Source organism: Pristis pectinata, chromosome 12, assembly GCF_009764475.1.
Source record: "Pristis pectinata isolate sPriPec2 chromosome 12, sPriPec2.1.pri, whole genome shotgun sequence".
Classification (NCBI taxonomy): Eukaryota; Metazoa; Chordata; class Chondrichthyes; order Rhinopristiformes; family Pristidae; genus Pristis; species Pristis pectinata.
In genome coordinates, this window is record NC_067416.1 from 45,457,509 (window position 1) to 45,478,383 (window position 20,875).

The 20,875-nt window shown below is 39.7% G+C and overlaps 1 long non-coding RNA gene across 1 annotated transcript in view; it reads left to right on the top strand.

The window, feature by feature from the left end:
* Positions 1-6,436: 6,436 nt before the first annotated feature.
* The window catches only part of LOC127576536 (uncharacterized), a 38,657-nt gene continuing 24,218 nt past the window's right edge, over positions 6,437-20,875 (top strand). The window contains exon 1 of the long non-coding RNA XR_007957250.1: positions 6,437-6,601. This is a non-coding gene — a long non-coding RNA (uncharacterized LOC127576536). The remainder of the gene's footprint in view (positions 6,602-20,875) is intronic.

Genomic DNA, 20,875 nt, shown 5'->3' on the forward strand with positions numbered 1-20,875 from the left:
TGCCGTGAATTCAGCTACCTTATTGCAAATATTTTGTGCATTAACACACAAAGCCTTTCTGCTCGCCTTTCTGCTACATCCAGACATATTACATTTTCTTACTGTGGCCCTTGGCCCCATGGTGCTTGATTTCCCAGCCTTCTGTTTTTGCATTCTACTCTTCTTTCTTTTATTTCTTACTTGTTTCTTTCCCCCGGTCATCCTGCTTTTTCTGCCACTCCTGCCACTCAAGTTTAAATACTGCTCAACACAAATGCAGCACTGATAAAAAAAAATACACTCTGCCCATTTTACTGTTCCGACACATTGAAAGAGCCTTTCAAAGTTCACTAATCTATTTGTTTTCCTAAAGCCATGCAAACAGAGCATCTTTATCCATGTCCCTTCAGCAAATACCCGTTGCATCAGCCTCTTCATGCATTCCAGATCAAAGTCTCTAAATGTAAAGAGACTCTTCGTTTACCCTGCTGATTTTGTCAGTCATTAATAGGAGAGACATTTTCCGACTGAAAACACTGAAGCGAGTGAAAGATTAAACTCTAGTAAGATTTACAAGTCTGTTCAGTACTTAAGTAATGAACGTGATGCGGACGTTATACAAAACAGAAACACAGAATGTTTACAACTAGAATGAGGCAATTTCACCCAAAACGTCCAAATCAGCTCGATGTAACACCATGCAAGAGGACTGGTTTTCACGCAAACATTCACAAACAAAATTCTCTCCCAATTCGCCGCAATGTATAACTTCGCCCTCCAACAACCAACATTCATCTTCAAACCCTGAAACACGTGGACAACTTCCCTAATCTCTATAGCCAGTCTTCGCTGAAAGGAGATATCGATTGCAAAATTCAGCATCTTGCCAAACCCCTTCACTCTGTGTTTCCTGGCCCTTGACCGCTCTGCCAGTAGAAGCAGTTTCTCTCTGCCGACCCATCATGATTTCAATATCGATCATATTCCCATCCGGCCTCTTCTGTTCCAAGGAGAGCAACCCGAGCTTAACCTTTCTATTCATATAACTAACGTCCCTTATCCCGTGTCTTTTTAGTAACTCCCTTCTACACCCTGTCTAAAGCCATTACGTCTTTCCTAAACTGAGGTACCCGATCTGGACATAATTTTCTAACTGAGGCCAAATAAGAAATTTCCCAGGTGTGGTCTGTTTTCAAAAAGTACTACAAATCTAATCTGTTTTTTTACTACCCAACTAGTCGAACCTAAATCAGCAAAATGAATGGAAGCCACTGTCCACAGGATAAGATATGATGGGATATATTTATTAATCACATGTATATCGAAACACACAGTGAAATGCATTTTTTTCTATGTAGAGTGTTCTGGGGTCAGCGCACAAGTGTCTACACGCTTCCAGCGACAACCTAGCATACACACAACTTCCTTGGAATGTGGGAGGGAACCAGAGCACCCGGAGGAAACCCACGTAGACACACGGGAAAAACGTACAAACTCCTTTCGGACAGCACCGGAATTGAACCTGGGTCGCTGGCACTGTAATCGCGTTACGCTAACCACTACACTACCGTGCACTGTGTTGGTTCATAATTGACACTCGCTAACTCATAGTTGGGGTTTTGTGAAGACTCACCTAAGAATAAGGCAAACATAAACCAAAGTTGAACTCTGGAGATGAGGTTAGAGTGATTGTTCTTGATATCAAGGCAGCATGTGACCGAGTACAGTGTAATTCTGCTGCGGTAAACCTGAAGTCAACGGACAACAAAGAGAAAACACAGCAATGGTTTAAGTCATACACATACAAAGTAAGATCATTGTCGTTAATCGAGGATTGTCATCCCAGCTGCTGGACACTGTTATAGGAAGTCATTCAGGGCAGTATCCCAGGCCCAACCATCTTCAGATATTTCACGAATGACCTTCATAAGGTTAGACGTGCAGATGTTCGCTGATGATTGCACGATGCTCAGTTAATTAGCGACTTCGCAGAACATGCATGGAGCAAGATCAAGACAGAATATATGTCAGAACAACGCGAAGAACTCTCAAGATTCTCCCCACCATCCAGGACAAAACAGCCTGCATTTTCACTATTCATCAACTGCATTTTTCATCATTCATTCACTCCTCCAGCACAGGTGAACGGTGGCTGCAGTGCATAGGATCTGCAAATTACACTGCATTTACTTGTTCGGGCAACTTCCAAAGCAACTCTCAAACTCATGATATCTACACTACGAAGGACAAAGGAAGCAGGTAGACGGGAACGCACCACTGTCTGCAGGTTTTCCTCCACGAATTTTCACTCAGCATGTGTTTGGAATCAAGGATACACTATCTGCCAATGTGACAGAGGCAGGTTACATTGTGGCCTTCATAGTCATAATCATACCGCACAGAAACAAGCCGATCGGCCGACCAAGTTAATGTCGATCATCAACCACCGATTTTACACAAATCTTGCATTAATTGCATTTTTAATTTTAATTTTATCTAGTGGTACCTTACTCATTCCTGGTAATCTGTCATAAATATTAGATATTGAGCCATCCTGAAAAGGTTCCAAATTAAAAATTACATCTAATAAATTCTTATCAGGACTCAAAGGAAAAGAATGTAATTGAGATCGAAGAAAATTTCCAATTTGTAAATATCTAAAAAAATGAGTTTTTGGTAAATTATACTTGGTAGACAATTGTTCAAACGCAGAAAGGTTTCCTCCAACAAACAGATCTTGAAAACAAGTAATACCTAATTTGTCCCATTCTTTAAAAACTACGTCAGTCATAGAAGGTTTAAAAAAGTAATTAAAGAAAATGGGACTGGACAAAGAAAAACTTAATAAACCAAAATATTTTATAAATTGTAACCAAATCTTCAAAACTTGTTTAACTACTAAATTATCTGTTAGTTTATTTAATGATATTGGAAGTGAAGAACTAAGCAAAGAAATAATAGAATTTTTTTTAACAGAATTAATTTCCGAATAGACCCATACTGGACGAGCCTCTTGATTAATGTAATGTAACCAAAACGTAAGATTTCTTATATTGACTGCCCAGTAATAAAATCTAAGATTAGGTAAGGCTAAATCTCCGTTCTCTTTAACCTTCTAAAGGTGAACTTTATTTAGTCTGGGATGTTTAGTCTGGGATGTTCCATATATAGGAAGCAAGATTTAGGAATAAAATCAGGTAAAGCCTGAAATAGATATATAAATTTAGGTAAAATATTTATTTTAATAACATTAATTCCGCCAATCAATGATATAGAAAGGGAGACCAACTTGATAAAACCCTTTTCACATAGTGCAGTAAGAGGAAAAAAAATAAATACATAAATTTTAGCAATTGACACCCCCAGATAGGTAAAATTATTTCTTACAATTTTAAAAGGAATGTTAATATCAACTGGTACCAAGTTATTCAGAGGAAAATTTTCACTCTTATGTAATTTCAATTTGTAGCCTGAAAAATGACTAAAGAGAGGAAGTAAATAAAGCATAAGAGGTAAGGAGGTTTCAGCATTAGATATAAAGAGTAATAAATCATCAGCATATAAAAAAAACTTTATGGTTAATACCTCTTCTGGAGATACCAAGGGTATCTCTAGATTCTCGGAGAGAAATAGTTAAACGGTCTAAGGCCAAATCAAAGAGCAAAGGGCTCAAAGGACATCCCTGTCTTGTTCCACGTTGAAGTTTAAAAGATTTAGAACTTTGAAAATTAGTAAGAATTCGAGCAGAAGGGCATAAATAAAGTAATTTAATCCATTGGATAAAATCAGGCCCAAAATTAAATTTCTCTAAGGTTTTAAATAAGTAATTCCATCCAATCCGATCAAAGGACTTCTCAGCATCTAGAGATATCACATATTCCGGTATTTCCTTAGAGGGAGAGTAGATAATATTCAATAAACGACGAATATTAAAATGAGAATATCTATTTTTAATAAAACCAGTCTGATCATCGGATATAATTGAAGGTAAACTATTTTCCAATCTACGAGCTAGAACCTTAGATAAAATTTTAACATCCACATTAAGTAGCGAAATTGGTCTGTACGAAGAACATTCTGTTGCGTTCTTATTTTTCTTAAGAATGTGAAATAGAGGCTTCATAAAAAGATTGTGGTAATCTACCCGATTTAAAAGAATCCGAAAAGACAGCACATAAATGAGGTATAAGCAAAGAGGAAAAGGCCTTATAGAATTCTCCAGGAAAACCATCAGGACCCGGAGTCTTTCCAGAATTTAAAGATCGCGCAACCACTGCTATTTCCTCGTATGTAATAGATTGATCCAACTCTTCTCGATTTTCAGTGGAAAGTATAGGAACGTTTAATTGGTCAAAGAAATTATCCATTCGTGTATTATCTTTAGGAAAATTAGAACTGTAAAGATTAGAATAGAATTCTCTAAAGGTATCATTTATTTCTAAACGATTAGTTGTCCTCTCGCCATTAGCTTTCAAAATGTTTTTAATTTGCCGTCTAGCTCTGGAGATTTTTAATTGGTTAGCCAGGAATTCACCTGTTTTATTTACATGAATATAAAATTGACTTTTATCTTTTAAAAGTTGACTTTCAATTGGATATGCTAAAAGAAGATCATATTTAGTTTTAATTTCAACTCGCCTTTTACATAAAGCCGAATCTGGATCCAAAGCTTATTTTTGATCTAGTAGTTTCAGTTGATCAACTAGATCAGTTCTTTCTCTTTTAGCTTTTTTTCCTGATGTTTGCAGTATAAGAAATAATTTGACCTTTAATAAAGACTTTGAAAGTATTCCAAACGATAAGACTAGAAATCTCCTCCGACGAATTCTCTTAAAAAAGAGTAAATTGTTTCTCCATAAATTTGGAAAAAAATTATCAGATAACAAGGTTAGGTTAAAACTCCAAAATCTATTTATCTGAGGGAGTCCAGGGAAATTTAAAGATAGAAACACAGGAGCGTGACCTGAAAGAGAAATCTCTTTATAATCACAGGGTCGAACTGATGAAATCATTTGATGATCAATAAAAAAAGTCAAGCCTTGAATATGTATGGTGAACATGAGAGAAAAAGGAATATTCCTTATCCTCTGAATGCAAAAAACGCCAGGCGTCAATGACCCCAGTTTTCATTAAAAACGATTGAAGAGATAAAGGTGGTTTATTAGGAGCAGCTAATTTAGTGGATGACCTATCTAATTTGGGATCTAACCAGGGATTAAAATCTCTTCCCAACACCAAAGAGTAAAAGTTATAATCTGGTAAGAATGACAAAAATCGTTCAAAAAATCCTGGGTCATCTGTATCTGGAGCATAAATATTAGCCAATACCATTGGTCTATTATTTATTTTCCCTGATATTATAACAAAGTGACCATTAGTATCAAAGTAAGCAGGTAGAGGGGAACGCACCACTGTCTGCAGGTTTTCCTCCACGAATTTTCACTCAGCATGTGTTTGGAATCAAGGATACACTATCTGCCAATGTGACAGAGGCAGGTTACATTGTGGCCTTCATAGTCATAATCATACAGCACAGAAACAAGCCGATCGGCCGACCAAGTTAATGTCGATCATCAACCACCAATTTTACACAAATCTGCATTAATTGTATTTTTATACTCCTCGCGATCTCATCAATTCCCCTGATATCCTCCCACTCACCTCCAGACTCCGGGCAATTTACATTAGCTAATCAACCTACCAACTCTCCGGCTTTGGGATGTGGAAGGAGACAAGAACACCTGGAGCAAACCGACAGATCACAGGAATAACACGCAAGCTCCACACAGGCAGATCTGAGGTTGGAATTGAATCCTTCAAGAGGGAACTGGACAAATGTGGTAAAGGCGAGTATAGTTAAAACGTTTAAAAGACGTTTGAACCGTTAGATGGATAGGAAAGGTTCAGAAGGATATGCGCCAAATGCAGGCAAATGGGGCGAGCTCAGGACGGCACATTGATCGTCACAGATGAGTTGGACGGAATGTCCTGTTTCCGTGCTATATAGTTCTGCTATATAACATATAAAGAAAAACAAACAAAATAAATAGCGTTTCATTTAAGATCGGCAGCCCAATGAATTTGTAGAGTCATATAACAGGAGCACCTCTATCCACACGAATTGGAATGAAATCATACAATGTGTGATAGCTATTAACGTCAGTCGTGGTTAATCACCAAATGACAAAGCATACAACGAAAGATCACTCAGGAGTAATCATAGTGCGGCTTCCAGCGATTCAAGGAGAAAGACAGTCAATGCCTTTCAATCAATACTAATTCTCAGTTTCCGTTTTTTTAACCCGTTTATTCAAATGGGCATTCTAGTAATGACTTGCAGATATTAACCAGTGACGTCAGTGTAGATTGCACCATTGGGGAAAAATGAAGTGAGTTAATCTGTTTGTTGAACGATCCCGATTAACACCAGTTGTAATGTCACCGAAATGCGTTAACGGCTCATGGGGACACGCCAACCATTATATCAGGAGGATCCTTGCATATTACAGACTATCAGATGATTGGTTGCAGTGTCGGAGGTTCCTATAGAAAATGCATGGGCGCGTGTCTGGCTTGTTCTACGCTATTTATTACCGTGTTCTGGCTGCTCTTGGCGTTCCAGGTTGGGCCATTTATTATTTTGTGTATCATTCAGATAAGTGGGATAGGAGTCAGTGCTCTATTCATACGTTCGATCACAGTATGTTTTCCTGTGCTTTGTCTACCGCAGAAGTGTCTATTCAGCTCTTGTAATTCCAATTGTAATTTTCATGCTCATTGTTCAAATCAATGATTTACACATATACCTATTGGGCATTTTACTTGAACAGAATTAATGTGATGGAATTCCTGACATTATACCGTGATATTACTGTTAACATGTTAGAATAAATGATGAACGTTTCCATGCGTATCTCATTTACACTACTTAACTAAATGATCTTGTCAGATTATTAGGATTAGTACGTTGTTCCTCGGAAATTCAAATTGCCAATTTGGGTTGGCTCTCCGAAATGTTAGAGTGATAGTGATAATATTTTATAAATTGGAGATCAATGGTGAAGGATTTTCTTTTCAAAATCTCATTGTTTCCCCTGTTTCCAACGCAAACCGTTTTTTTCCCACATGGTAATATGCGGAAGTGATTGTCAAAGCCGCTCGTCTTTAGATCCGTAATCTAAATATCATGCCGCCATTATGTTGGGTTAGGTAATTCTTAAAGTAACTTCGACGCTTCCTTTCTGAACAGCCGTCTGCAAATGAACTGCTGAGTGTGGGCAGGGGTAGTGGTGTGGAGGAATGTAGTCTGCTAATGAGTTGACTAATTAGTGGTGTCTTTGAAAACACAAGGTAATTTGGTGACGATTGTGATCCTGTCCCGTGGAAGGTGTGGTCTTTCCCAGTGCATCACTCGATATCTGTTGGGCATGGCGGTGGCGGATCTTCTGGTTCTGATCACGGCGGTGATATTTCAGAGAATCAGCATGTTATATTTCCCGGTTGTTTCCTTGCAGAACACTACAGAGTGCAGCCTTAGAGTAGTTCTAATTTTTGCAGCTAGGGATAGCTCGGTTTGGTTAACGGTCGCCTTCACTTTCGATCGATTTGTATCCATTTGTCGTCATAAGCTGAAATCAAAATACTGCAACAAAGAAACGGCCGCTCTTGTCATAGGGGTGATTTGTGCCGTGAGTTGCGTGAAAAACATTCCCATGTACTTTGCACTCGAACCTTTATATACAATTAACAATGTACCGTTGTTCTGCAATGTAAGATCAAGCTTTTATTCGGATTTTTTTATGGACTGCTTACAATTGGATTGACCATAACTTAAATCCGTCCGCCCCCTTCATCCTGATGTTACTGCTCAACGCCCTGACCGTCAGACACATTCTCGCGGCGAGCAGAGCTCGGAAGAGACTCCGGGCCCAGAGCCATGACGGCAAATAGACAGACCCCGAGATGGAGAGCCGGAGAAAGTCTATTGTTTTACTCTTCACCATCTCGGGTAGTTTCCTCGTGTTATGGGCGACCTGTGTAGTAAATTCTTTATATGTCCGAGTTGCAAAGAGTAATTATTTGACGGGCTCCAATCCCAATAACCCGAGGTTCATTTTTCAGGAAAGCGGAGTCATGTTGCAACTCCTAAGCTGCTGCACAAATACATGCATTTACGCAGGAACTCAGAGGAAGTTCAGAGAGGAATTCAAAAGTGGATTGAAGTACCCGTTGAATCTGATTATTAAGAAAGCGAAATCGAGAACTTAGATAATTTTCATATTTTTTGCTTGGGCTGTTTCATTAGCAGTCTGTGCTCCTATGCACTTCGTCTAACTGCTACTGAAAACTACTCGTTTGGTGAAATGTTTATTCAAATTTTTAACCAGTTTCAGTGGTCAAGGACCACTCTGGACCTCAGTGTCAGATGTTGAAATAAAGGCCGAGTTGAAACTGTGGAAATAAATATTTCATTATAATTAAGAACATTGGTCCAGCGTTGGGTTTTCTCTGGGAGATTGATATATAGCAACGAACAACAGAGCGTGCTATTGAAATTAGACCAAGCTATTGAAGGTCCATATCACGAAATACTCTGAATCGAAAATGCACAGGACCTCTGACCATTCACCTTTAAGAGAGGGTGGGTGCTTGATGATAATTGAAATGATTCGGGTTGAGATGGGATATTTAGCGGGTTCTTGTTCCACAGAAGTGGTGAGATCGATCGCCACGAAGTCGTATACGCGGCAAGTACATGGGAGGTAGGCGAGAGACCACAAGTGCATCGAAACCGAGCCCGACTCTCCAGAAATTGAGAGAGAATACTTGAAATAATTATCTGGAAATCTTACCTTCAGTTATCATAGACTGAATCCATCTGTACGTTTCTTAAACACAAGGAAATTTTGAATACAGGGCAAAGCCTTTCCCACGTCCTTTGGCTCCTTGTTAGGAGTGGTGCCGAATTTGATTCCCCATATTTCGATTCATCCTTTGTTTAGCCCCTAATCTTTCCTTTATCTTTTCTTAATCAGTAATACTTCGTGGCTGCTCTGCCCTTTCATTTTCTTTTCAACCGCCTCTCATCATTCGCATCAATAAATAAGCATTTAACTATCGGTCGGGCACCGTGTCTCAAGAGAGGACTTTGCTTTGAATCAAAGCTTTGGTTTGAAGAAAACGGACTCCAATTTCTTCAGTGAGAGTGTTTATTATCAAAACATTGCATTTCATCAGATACAGGAATAATTGTAAATTCACATATCTACAAATGATGTGTCATATTTAAAATTTAATGTCTGTAAGTATTAAGCGGGAAGCATGTAGGAAACATCATTAATGCAACCTTAAATGTGTTTCACAAGAATTTCATACGAACATCATTCCTTGACGTTTGGTTCGTGACTGCTCCTAACATAATGTGGTTCACACAAATCTCAAGCAAGGATGTTAGTTTCGCTAAAAAAAAGTATCATTCACTTCACGCACTTTGGCTTCAAGTTAAGAAAAGTTCCCTCTACGAAAAGCTTCTTCTCAATCAACAGGGTGTTTTCTATCAGGAACATCAAAAGGTGACATCAGGGATTCTAAGTGAAACGGCTGCTGTAACAAAAGCTAAACCAGTTCTTCCACGAAGCAAAATTTTATTATCGCACGTCAGAAAGCAACCCAGAGCAAGTTAAAACGTGGAAAAAGTAAAAGCCCAGGGTTCTTTACCTGACGGCACAAATAGCAACATCAGAGTGTGACAGAACAGCTATTTAATGAAACATGGTCGCAGAATAACTGGGACTGGAAACAATATTTCAGATTATTTAAGTTTCCAAAAGAATCTACAAAAATGTGCGTTAGCTTTGTTCATCAGGGAAGTTATCAATGTGGTGCTCAGTAGGGCTATCAATGAAGCAGATAGTGGTGTGGTATTGGTTTGCTTGGAAATAACGAAAAACGGGAAAGAAGACATGGATAGGAGCAGTCCATCGGCTGCCGAGATTTTGCATAACTGGGGAAATACCAAAGCTGTGTAAGAAGAGAACTGCAATTCTCACTGGTGATTTTAACTGCATATTGTTTGCAGCACCAGACTAACAAGGGGTTCGTCGAAGGGAAAATTGTGTAGTGTGTCTGGGATTGTTTCATTGGAAAGTATGTTACAGAATTTACCTGGGAACAGGTTATTTTAGATATGGGCATGTGTAGTGAGGTAGGATTAAGAAAATAATTTGTAGTTAAGAATTTCCCAAGGGTTATTGATCACAAAATGTTAGAATTCTAGATACAGTTTAAGAGTGTACACCTGGGTCCATAACCACTGTCCTCAAATTAAATAAGGGCAATTACAATGGTATTAGTAGAAGTGTCTGGACTGGACTTGGTAAACAAGTAAACAAATAGTGGCAGATATTTAAATAGTTGGTTTCCACTCTGCAGCAATGTTTTCCAATTAGATGCAGGGTTGCAAGGAGAAAGATGAGACATCTGTCATGTAAAAAGGAGGCAAGGAAAATATAAACCAAAGACAAGACCCTGTAAAGTAGTAAGAATCATTGGTAGACCAAGGACTGTGGATTTTAGAATGAGCAGCAAGAGATTAAATTGTTAAGTAAGAAAGAAGCGAATTGATTATGACTGAAACAAATAGCAAAGGCTTCTATGGATATATATATATATATAAGAACAGGGCATCTTGGTAAGTGGACTCCTTGAGACCTCAAGACTGGGGAATTAATGATAGGAATTAAAGAAATTGCAGAGTATTTAATCAATATTTTGCATCAGTCTTCACAGTGGATAACACTGCAAACATCGCAAATATTTATGACGTGCAAGATTCAAACAACGTGGAAGAACTTGTAACAATCACAATCACAAGGGACATGTATTGGACAAGATAAAGGGACTAAATGCAAACAAGTCGCCAGGTCATGATGACCTGCATTAGAATATTCTAAAGCAAATGGCTGCAGAGAGAGTGGAACCATTGGTTGAGTTTATTTTTCAAAATTGGCTGAGTTTCAGAAAACACAGCATGCTAGAAACCTACAAATGTGACTCCATTGTTCAAGAAGAGATGAAGACAAAAAATTGGTAATTATAGGCCCGTTGTCTTAACTCTTGTTGCTGTCAAGATGCCGGGGTCAATATTTGAGGAAAACTTAACTTGTCATTTCGAAAAGTTTAATGCTATACTACACTGTTTTATGAAAGGTAAATCATTTTGACAATTTTTTCAAGGATATCACAAACTATGTAGATAAGTGTAGTGTATATGGATTTTCAGAAGTCATTTGACAAGGTGTCACATGAAAGGTTGGTGCACAGGATAAGAACTCATGGTATTAGGGACATGTAAATGCCTGTATTGAAGATTATTTATTGTATGGAAGCCAGAGAGTCAGAACAAGCAGGTCTTTTTCATATCATTAGTATATAACTCAGGGAGTATCAGTTATTGGCCCTCATATTACTTCTGATGTACAGAAGTAACTAAACAGAGGGGACAGAGTACAAGGTGTCCAAGTCTGCGATGGTGAAAATAGGTGGGAGGGCATCTTGTCTTGTGGATATTAGGACTCTGTAACGAGTTGTAAATAACTGGACAAAAACTTGGCAAATAATACAGATAGTAAGAGTTCAGGGTCAATATGTTCCTGTAAGTGCAAGAAGCAAAAATGGTAAGGTTAACGAACCTTGGTTGACAAAGGAAATTTTAGATTTAATCAGGAAGCATATGTCAGGTACAGTATGCATAGCTAGTACCAAATGGGTCTTTTGAAGTTGATAGGAGACGTAGGAGACAACTTTAGGAGGTCAAAATGGGGGGCATGAAATGTCCTTGAACAAAAACTTGTATTGGTATTTAGGAGGAAGACTTAACTCTGCTCGGGGACTCACAGGGTGTGGAGCCAGGAAATTTGAGTTGGGTCCTAAATGAATACTTCTCATCTGTATTTCCCAGTGAGAAGGATGTGGTGGATATTTAGGGGAGGGGTATGCTGATATTCTGAAATACATTGTTATCAGGGAGGAGGAAATGTTAAAGACATTGGCACACACATTAAAGTGAGTAAATCCCCAGAGGCTGACAGGATCTATCCCAGGATGTTTTGAGGAAGAAGGCAGAAGATTGCTTGGGCTCCAACCTAGATTTTTGTATCTTTATTAGCCTAAGGGGTCATACAAGAAGACTGGAGGATAGCAAATGTTGTTCCCTTATTCAAAAAGTGAAGCAGGAAACTACATGCTGGTGAGCCTTACATGAATATTAGGGAAGTTACTGGAAAACTTCTAAGGGACAGGATTTATGTCCACTTGGAAAGACAGAGGCTAATTAGGGGGGAGTCAGTTTATTTTATGTATGGGCCATCTTGTTTCAGAAATCAGTTTGAGTCCTTTAAGGAGGCCACTAACAAAATAATGAAGACTAAAGCACGTGGGATCCAAAATGTGCTGGCAAAATGGATCCAAAATTGGCATGTGAAAGAAAGGTGGTGTTGGGTTGAGGTCGAGGGGTGTTTTCTTCTGACTGAAAGTCTGTAACCAGCAGAGAAAGGTGCTTCAACATTTGTTGATTGTCATATATATAAATGACTTCAGTGATGATGTGGTCTATTTAGTATGTTTGCTGATGACACAAAAAAATTGGTGGAGTCACAGATAGCAATGAATGTTGGCTACGGATACAAAGGGACGGATCTTCTGAAAAGTTGGGTAGAGTGCTGGCAGATGGAATTTAGTCCAGACACATGTGAGGTAATGCATTTTTGTATATTAGATGCTGGCAGGACATATCGAGTAAAGGGCAGAAACTTCAGGAGTGTTTGCATACAGATACCTTGGGATTCAAGGTCATAGTTCCCTGAAAATGGTGACACAAGTGGAAAGGGTAGTGAAGAAGGCACTTGCATGTCTACCTTCATAGGCCAAGGCATTGAGTATTAGAGTTGTGACAGCATTGGTTAGGCCGCACTGAAAGTACTGTGCATAGTTCTGGTCGCCACATTACAGGAAGGATGTGGTAGCATTAGAAAGAGTGCAGAAGAGATTCACTAGGAAGTTGTCTGGAATGAGTGGCTTTAGGTACAACAAGAGCTTGGTTTGCTTCTAACTAGAGCACAGGAAGCTGAGAGGTGACCTTGTTGTTTCCATGACACCAAAATGGAATTTAATGTGGAGAAGTGTGAGGGTATGCACTTCTGTAAGAGGAATCTAAAGATATATTTTTACCCAAATGAAGACAGATTGCAGAAAAGCACAGTGCAGAGGAATCAAGATGGTCCTTTGCATGAAGCACAAGAGGTTAGTATGCAGGTGCAGCGAATGGTCATAAAGGTGAATGCCACATTGGCCTTTATTGCAAGTGAGTTATAGTTTAGAACTTGGGAGGTATTGTTACTATTGTACAGGATACTGATCATGCCACGCCTTTAGTACTGCACACAAAGAAACAAGGCTAATTCTGAGGATGAGGATTGTCCTATTATGAACAGCAAAAGAAATTAGATGCATATTCTTCTAGAGTTTAGATTATCTGATTGAAATTTAAAATATCCTTCAGGTGAATAACAAGATAGGTGTTGAGATGTTACATTAGTTGAAGAGTCTCAAATGAGAGAATGTAGTTACAAGATTAGTGGGCAATCATTTAAGACTGAGTTGTCTCGGAATTTTCTCTTTCAGCCAATGGTGAATCTCTGGAATTCTTTACCTCAGAGAGTAAAGGGTGTTTAAGGGAAAAGTAAACACATTTTTTGCTACATCAGTTTAGTGACAATTGTGGGGAACTGGTACAGAGGAGAAGGTGCCTGACACAGATCAACCATGATCATAGTGTAGCGGCGGGCACAGTGGTGTAATGGTTAGCATAATGCTATTACAGTGCCAGCGACCCGGGTTCAATTTGAGCTGCCATCTGTAAGGAGTTTGTACGTTCTCCCCGTGTCTGCGTGGGTTTCCTCCGGGTGCTACAGTTTCCTCCCACATTCCAAAGATATATGGGTTAGGAAGTTGTAGGCATGCTATGTTGGCACCGGAAGTGTGGCAACAGTTGCGGGCTGTCCCCATAACAACCTATGCAAAGATGCATTTCACTCTGTTTCGATGTGCATGTGACTAATAAAGATATCTTATATTAACTTATATTGAATAGTGGGTCAGGCTTGAGAGGCTGACTGATCAACTCCTGCTCCTATTTTCTTGTGTTCTTATAAGTTACTTCCAAATTGATGTGGAGCTAATGCAGTCAATAAGGAGGTGTTGAACGAAGAACATCGAACAGTACAACACAGGAACAGGCCATTTGGCCCACGATGTTGGGTGAACTAATAAAGCTAATGATGCCTAACTACACTAATCTCTTCTGCCTGCATATGCCCATATCCCTGCATTCTCTGCATATTCACGTAGCTACCTAAGAGCCTCTTAAATGCCTCTATCATATTTGCCTCCACCACCCCTGGTAGTGCATTCCAGGAACCCACCATCCTTTGCGTAAAAAACGTGTCCCTTGTCTCTCTTTTGAACTTACCCCTTCTCACACTGAATGCATACCCTCTAGCATTACACAGTTCGACCCTGGGAAAAAAATACCAGCTGCCTCCTCTATCTATACCTCCCATAACTGTATAAACTTCTATCAGGTCACCCTCAGCCTCCACTGCTCCAGAAAACGCAGCCCAAGTTTGTCCAACCTCTCCTCATAGCACCTACCCTTTAATTCAGGCAGCATCCTAGTAAACCTCTTCTGCACCCTCTCCAAAGCCTCCATATCCTTCCTATAACGGGGTGACCAGAACTCCAGAGGTAGAACTCCAGACTAACCAGAGTTTTATAAAGCTGCAATATAACTTCCTGACTCTTGAACTCAATGTCTCAACTAGTTGTAAAGGTAAGCTTTCTCCACCACCCTATCAACTGGTGCGACCACTTTCGGGGAGATATGGACTTGGACCGTGAGATCCCTTGGAACAGGACACACAATTATTTAAATGAAGAATGTTGCTTTGATGAAATGATGAAGTGATTTAAAAACTGATATTATTCACTTTACTCTATTTGGCCAGAATAAAATATAGCTTTCTTTGTGAAAAGTTTGTTCCCAGTTAAGTACATCCGTCCGTAGTCAATAACTTAGAGTAAAACCAATTTTATTCACACGAAAAGTGTTGTAAACATGAAGTTAGTCAAAAAGTGATGTGATCAATTTACTCTGCGGAAAGTATGTGGAATAATCAATTTGCTGGGGTTGAACTAAAAGCCCCCCAATTCCCAGCAGGAATTAGAGGAACAGATATGTAAGCTAATTGAAGAAAGGCATTAGACCAATGTCGTTATAGCAGCAGGGAATTTTAACTTGCAAAAAATGACTGGGATTGCCTTTGTTCAGGGGGCTTAAATGGGGTGGAGTTTGCTAAGTGCATCCAAGAAAGTTTTTGAGACAATATGTAGACAGGCCTACTAGAGAGAGGGCAGTACTTGATCTACTTATAGGAAATGAAACTGGGCAAGTAGTGGAAGTACAGTAACCATAATTCTGTAATATTCAAGGTAGTTATGGGAAGGGAGGTTAGTCTTCAAGTTAAGGTTCTAAATAAGAAGGCTGATTTCAATAGCATGAGAGATGGTTAGCAAACTAAATTGGGAGCAGACGTATATGCATAAAAAGACAGGTAACAAGTAGAAGTTTTGTAAAAGGGGGTTAGTAAGAGTTACCGTCAGCATGTTCTGGTAAAAGGCAAAGATGGAAAATGTTAGGGAACCTTTGATAACAAAGGATGGTAAAGGTTTATTCAGGAAAATAAAGGAAGCATGTAGAAACTGAAATTAAAGGAATCTTTTGAGGAATATAGTGTGTGGGAGAGAACTGAAGAAAGAAGTTAGCAGGGCAGAAAGGGGCTGTGAAATATTTTTGGCAGATTAGATTCCAGAGACATTCTGTCAGCATATCAGGAGCAATAGGACAGCCAGAAAAAGAGTGGGTCCCCTTAGCAGATCAAAGGGGTAATTTATGTGGTTGAATACATCTCATCTGCATTCACCAAGAACAATAGAGAAGATAATGAGTTCAGTGAGGTGTATGTGGATAATCTGGAAAAAGTCAGTATTACGAAGGAGGAGGTGTTAGATATAGTGGGACATCTAATAGTTGGTAGATCCCTGGTAACTATGGGAAGGAAGGAATATTCTCGACCCAAAACATCAACTGTCCTGGTGTAATGTTTCAACCTGAAACATTGACAATCCCTCTGCCTCCACAGATGCTGCGTGACCCATTGAGTTCATTCAGCAGTTCATTTTTGCTCCTGATTACGGCATCTGAAGTCTCTTGTGTCTGCAAAGAATTTTGTATCTTGCTGAGCCACAGGTGAGGTGTCAGAATCAGAATGCTGTTCCTTTATTTAAGGAGAGTAGCAGGCATAATTCAGCTAACTACAGGACGGTAAGCCTTACATAACTGGCAGTGAAATGTTTGGAGAAACTCCTAAGGATTGGATTTATGTACACTTGGAAAGACAAGGGCCAATCAGAGATCATCAGTTTGGCTTTGGTGGGGGAAGTGGGGGGAGGGGGGGAAGGAAGGGAAATCCTGAATCACTATTTAATTGAGTGTTTTGAGGAGGTAACTGACAGAATTGATGAAGGTTGGGTGGTAAACATTCAGGGTAGAAGAGTGATCCATAAGATCCAAGGTAAGCTAGATAATTGGATTCAAAATAAAAATAGAAAATTCTGAAACTACTTAGCAGTAAAGCAGCATGTGCAGGAAGAGAAACAGAATTAACATTTCAACAAAATGTTATGGTGAGTATTTCCAACATTTTCTGTTTTTATTTTGTATTTCCAGAATCTGCAGTTTGGTATCTGCAGATTTTTTTAAATGTTCACTTAATTGGATTGAAAATTGGCTCAGTGACAGAAGGTAGTGGTGGTGGGATGTCTTTTTAGTTGTAAGTCTGTGACCAGTGGTGTACCACAAAGGTCAGTGTTGGGACTCTTGTAGGAGGCAAGATTTGTAAATCTGCAGACAACATGAAAGTTGGTGGTGCTGTGGATAGAGAAGAGGTTGTCTTAGGCCACATCAGAATATGGATCAGATGGAAAGTTGGGCAGAGCATTTGCAGGTGGAATTTAATCCAAACAAGTGCAAGGTGATGCACTTTGGGAAGTCAAATACAGGTAGGACACATACAGTAAATGGTAGGACACAGAGGGATGTTGATGAAGAGACAGAATTTGGAATTGATAGGTTGATGAAGAACGGATATAGCATGCTTGCCTTCATAGTTCAGGGCACAGAATAGGAAAGTGAGGATGTTAATGTTGCAACACAAAATGACAGAACTAACATTTCAGTGACGTGTTATGCTGAGTGTTTCCAACATTTCTGATTTCCAGCATCCACGATTTTTTTTAAAAAAGTTTTCATTTAATTTGATCCACAGACACTCCTCAAGGATGTGTGCTCAGCCCATTGCTCTACCCTCTCTACACTCATGACTGTGTGGCTAAGCACAGCTCAAACATCAATTATAAGTTCACCGATGACACCACTGCTGTTGGTGGAATCTCAGACGGCGATCCGGAGGTGTACAGGAGTGAAACAGATTGGCTGGTTGAGGGGTGTCACAGCAACAACTTTGCACACAACATCAGCAAGACTGGGGAATTGATTGTGGACTTCAGGAAGGGGAATTTGGGAGAACACACACCAGTTCTCATTGAAGGGTCAGTGGGTGGAAAGGGTGAGTAGTTTCAAGTTCCTGGGTGTCAACATCTCAGAGGGTCTATCCTCAGCCCAACACTTTTAATGCAATCACCAAGAAGGCATGCCACCAGCTCTGCTTCATTAGGAGTCTGAGGAGGTTTGGTGTGTCATCGAAGACTCTGACAAATGTTTATAGCTGAACAGCGGAGAGCATTCTGACTAGTTGCATCAAAGTCTGGTATGGAGGCTCCAGTGAGGCTGCAGAAGGTTGTAGACTCACCCAGTTCCATCATGGGCACAATCCTCACCATCATCGATGACACCTTCAAGAGGCGGTGCCTCAAGAAGGTGGCATCCAGCATTAAGGACCCTCACTGTCCAGGACGTGCCCTCCTCTCATTACTACCAATGGGAAGGAGGTACAGGAGCCTGAAGGCCCACACTCAACAATTCAGAAATAGCTTCTTCCCCTCCATCATCAGATTTCTGAATGGCCCATGAACCCATGAACATTACCTCATTATCCTTTTTTTTGCACTTACTTATTTTTGTAATTTATGGTAATTTTATGTCTTTGCACTATATTGCTGCTGCAAAACAACAAATTTCACGTCATCTCAGTTGGTGAAAATAAATCTGATTCTGATTCTAATCCAAAATTGGCTTAGTGATAAGAGGAAGAGCATAGTGGTGGGAGGATGTTTCTCTGATTGAAAGTCTGTGACCAGTTATACTGCACTTGGAGAATAGTGCATACAGCTACTCTGTAGGAAATATGTTGCTGTGCTCAAGAGAGTGTGGGGAGGTTCACCAGGATGTTTTCTGAATTGAAGGACTTTAGTTTTTGGGAGTATGAAACTAAATATTTCAAACAATGCTGAACAGCAAGATCGAGGCCTTTGAACATGGTAGAGTACTTGTGATAAAGTGGCTTCAGAAAACAAGGGTTAAGTCTGACAATGAAATAAATGTTTCCAAATGGTTTAGAATTGCTCTTTACATAAAGTAGTTCAAAAATATTGAAGTTAGGTCATGGAAACTCATTCAACCAGTGGACCTAAACATTGAAAACACTGCTGAACACCAAGTGAGATGCCCTTGAACAAGATAGAGCACTTTGTGAGTGCTTTGCTCTATCTTCTTTGTCATTGGAACTCCCGACCCAAGAGCAGTGTGGAAAATTCTTCATCAGGTGTGTAACTGTGGTAAATAAGGCCATTCGCCTTATTCTCAAGGATAACTAGGCTTGAGTTCATAAATGCTGGCCTTCCAAACCAAATTTACATATTGCAAATAAATGCAAAGGCACATCTTGATTTCTTTTAGAGGACATTTATTGGAATTTGCAGAATTATTTTGGTCTGTGGCACCTTCTAAATAATACTGTGTGGCTCTGAGGTGTATTTTGCTTTGTTTAATGAGCTGCAAATAAACACATTTTTGGTCACTGATTGGCAACTCTTTTCACAAGACTCTTCCACATCAATGGGAAGACTGATATTCGACTTCGAGAATGAAGACCAATCCAGATTCTTGCTTAACTTAGGTTTACTTCAGGAAGGGAAAGAAATTAACAGGCTGAAAATATGAAATAAAAACAGAAAATTATGTGGAGAAAATAGATGTCTTAGCAGCATCTGTGGAAAGATAAACAGAAGTACTGTTTCAGGTCAAAGTCCTTCTTCATACCTGGGGAAGAGAGGAAACATTGTTGTAATAAGGCCCGATGTAAGCTTGAGAAATAGAACCTCCTCTTCCATCGAGGCACGTTGCAACCTTCCAGACTGAATTTCAAATTCTACAAATTCAGCCAATTCACTCTCTCTGCCTATATCAGAAGTGGCCACTTCTGCTCTAACTCGTCCACTCTGGTTCACAGTTTCTCTCTCCACTGCCACAGCCCGCCCTGGCAGGCATTTCCTACAGCTCTGTATTTCACACACGTGATGGTCCTTTGTTCAGATTCTCTCTATATAACTGCCCCCATTTACCCATCGATTGGATGACCTAGGTTACAGCTTATCCCAATGGCAACCATGGCGCCACCTGATCAAAAGTAATCCCTTTGTCTAATACATTCCTCCCAACTTGTTCCTTTTCTCACCCTGTCCAGATGAAGGATTTTTGATCTGAAGCCTTAACTCTGTTTCTCTTTTCACTGGTGTTGCCAGACATGCAGGATTGGTTCCCTCCTGAGTAACACTTGGTATCACAATAAATGTTACTAATAATCAAAATGTGTCATGGCACCCACACCATCAGATGAATTGTCAGTCGAACACGTCACTGCTGTTTAGGGGACACCAAGGGCCCTAAGGCTGTGTGGTTACCAGTTAAAAGACAAGGCACAGTTTCTCTGTGTGCTTTTTTTTTCTAAGTTCATTGGAAGCACTGCACTTTTGCATGTCTAGGACATGGATGATGATTTAAACAGCAGTGTGGGAAGCAATTAATTAATTTGCCAATGAACGCCTAACATGGGCAGGATGATTAGACACATTGATGAGAGGTGTCAACTGCTTTGATTGTGCAAAGAGTGCAAGAGGACAAAACGTGTTATCCAAATATGCAAGTCGACTGTGTTTCCCAACCCCTTTCCCCTGACCCACACACAATATCTTTTTGAGGATCACATAAATTGCGATCCCAAATACAGAAATGACACAGAATAAATAAGAAATACCAATTAGATTGCCTATTATAAGTGCATCAGCGAATATTGGACTCAATTACAGTGCCTGAACTGGTTGTGACTGTAAGCCAAGGGCCTCTTTATATTAGGAGTCCAAAATTGGTGACTACTTATACTATAAGGCCAAAACAATGGAACATTAACACCAAATCCAGATATCTCAACCACCATGTTACCAAATACAGGGGATGTTTATACTGAGATGTCACATGCAGAATCCACTGACTTTGTAGTTCTAAATCTGGTGACGACTGGATTCAAATCATACAGCGGGTAAACAGGCCCTTCAGCTGACCACGTATACACCTACTATCCAGCATCCATCAACACTAACCACAATTTTATTCCCCCCACACTTGTATCTACTGCCCTGGTATTCTACCATTCACCTTCATACCAGCAGCAATTTACAACAACCAACACATCTTTGGGATGTGGTAGGAAACCGGAGCATCTGGAGGAAGCCCACGCTTCCAAATTCCACACAGGCAGCACCAGAG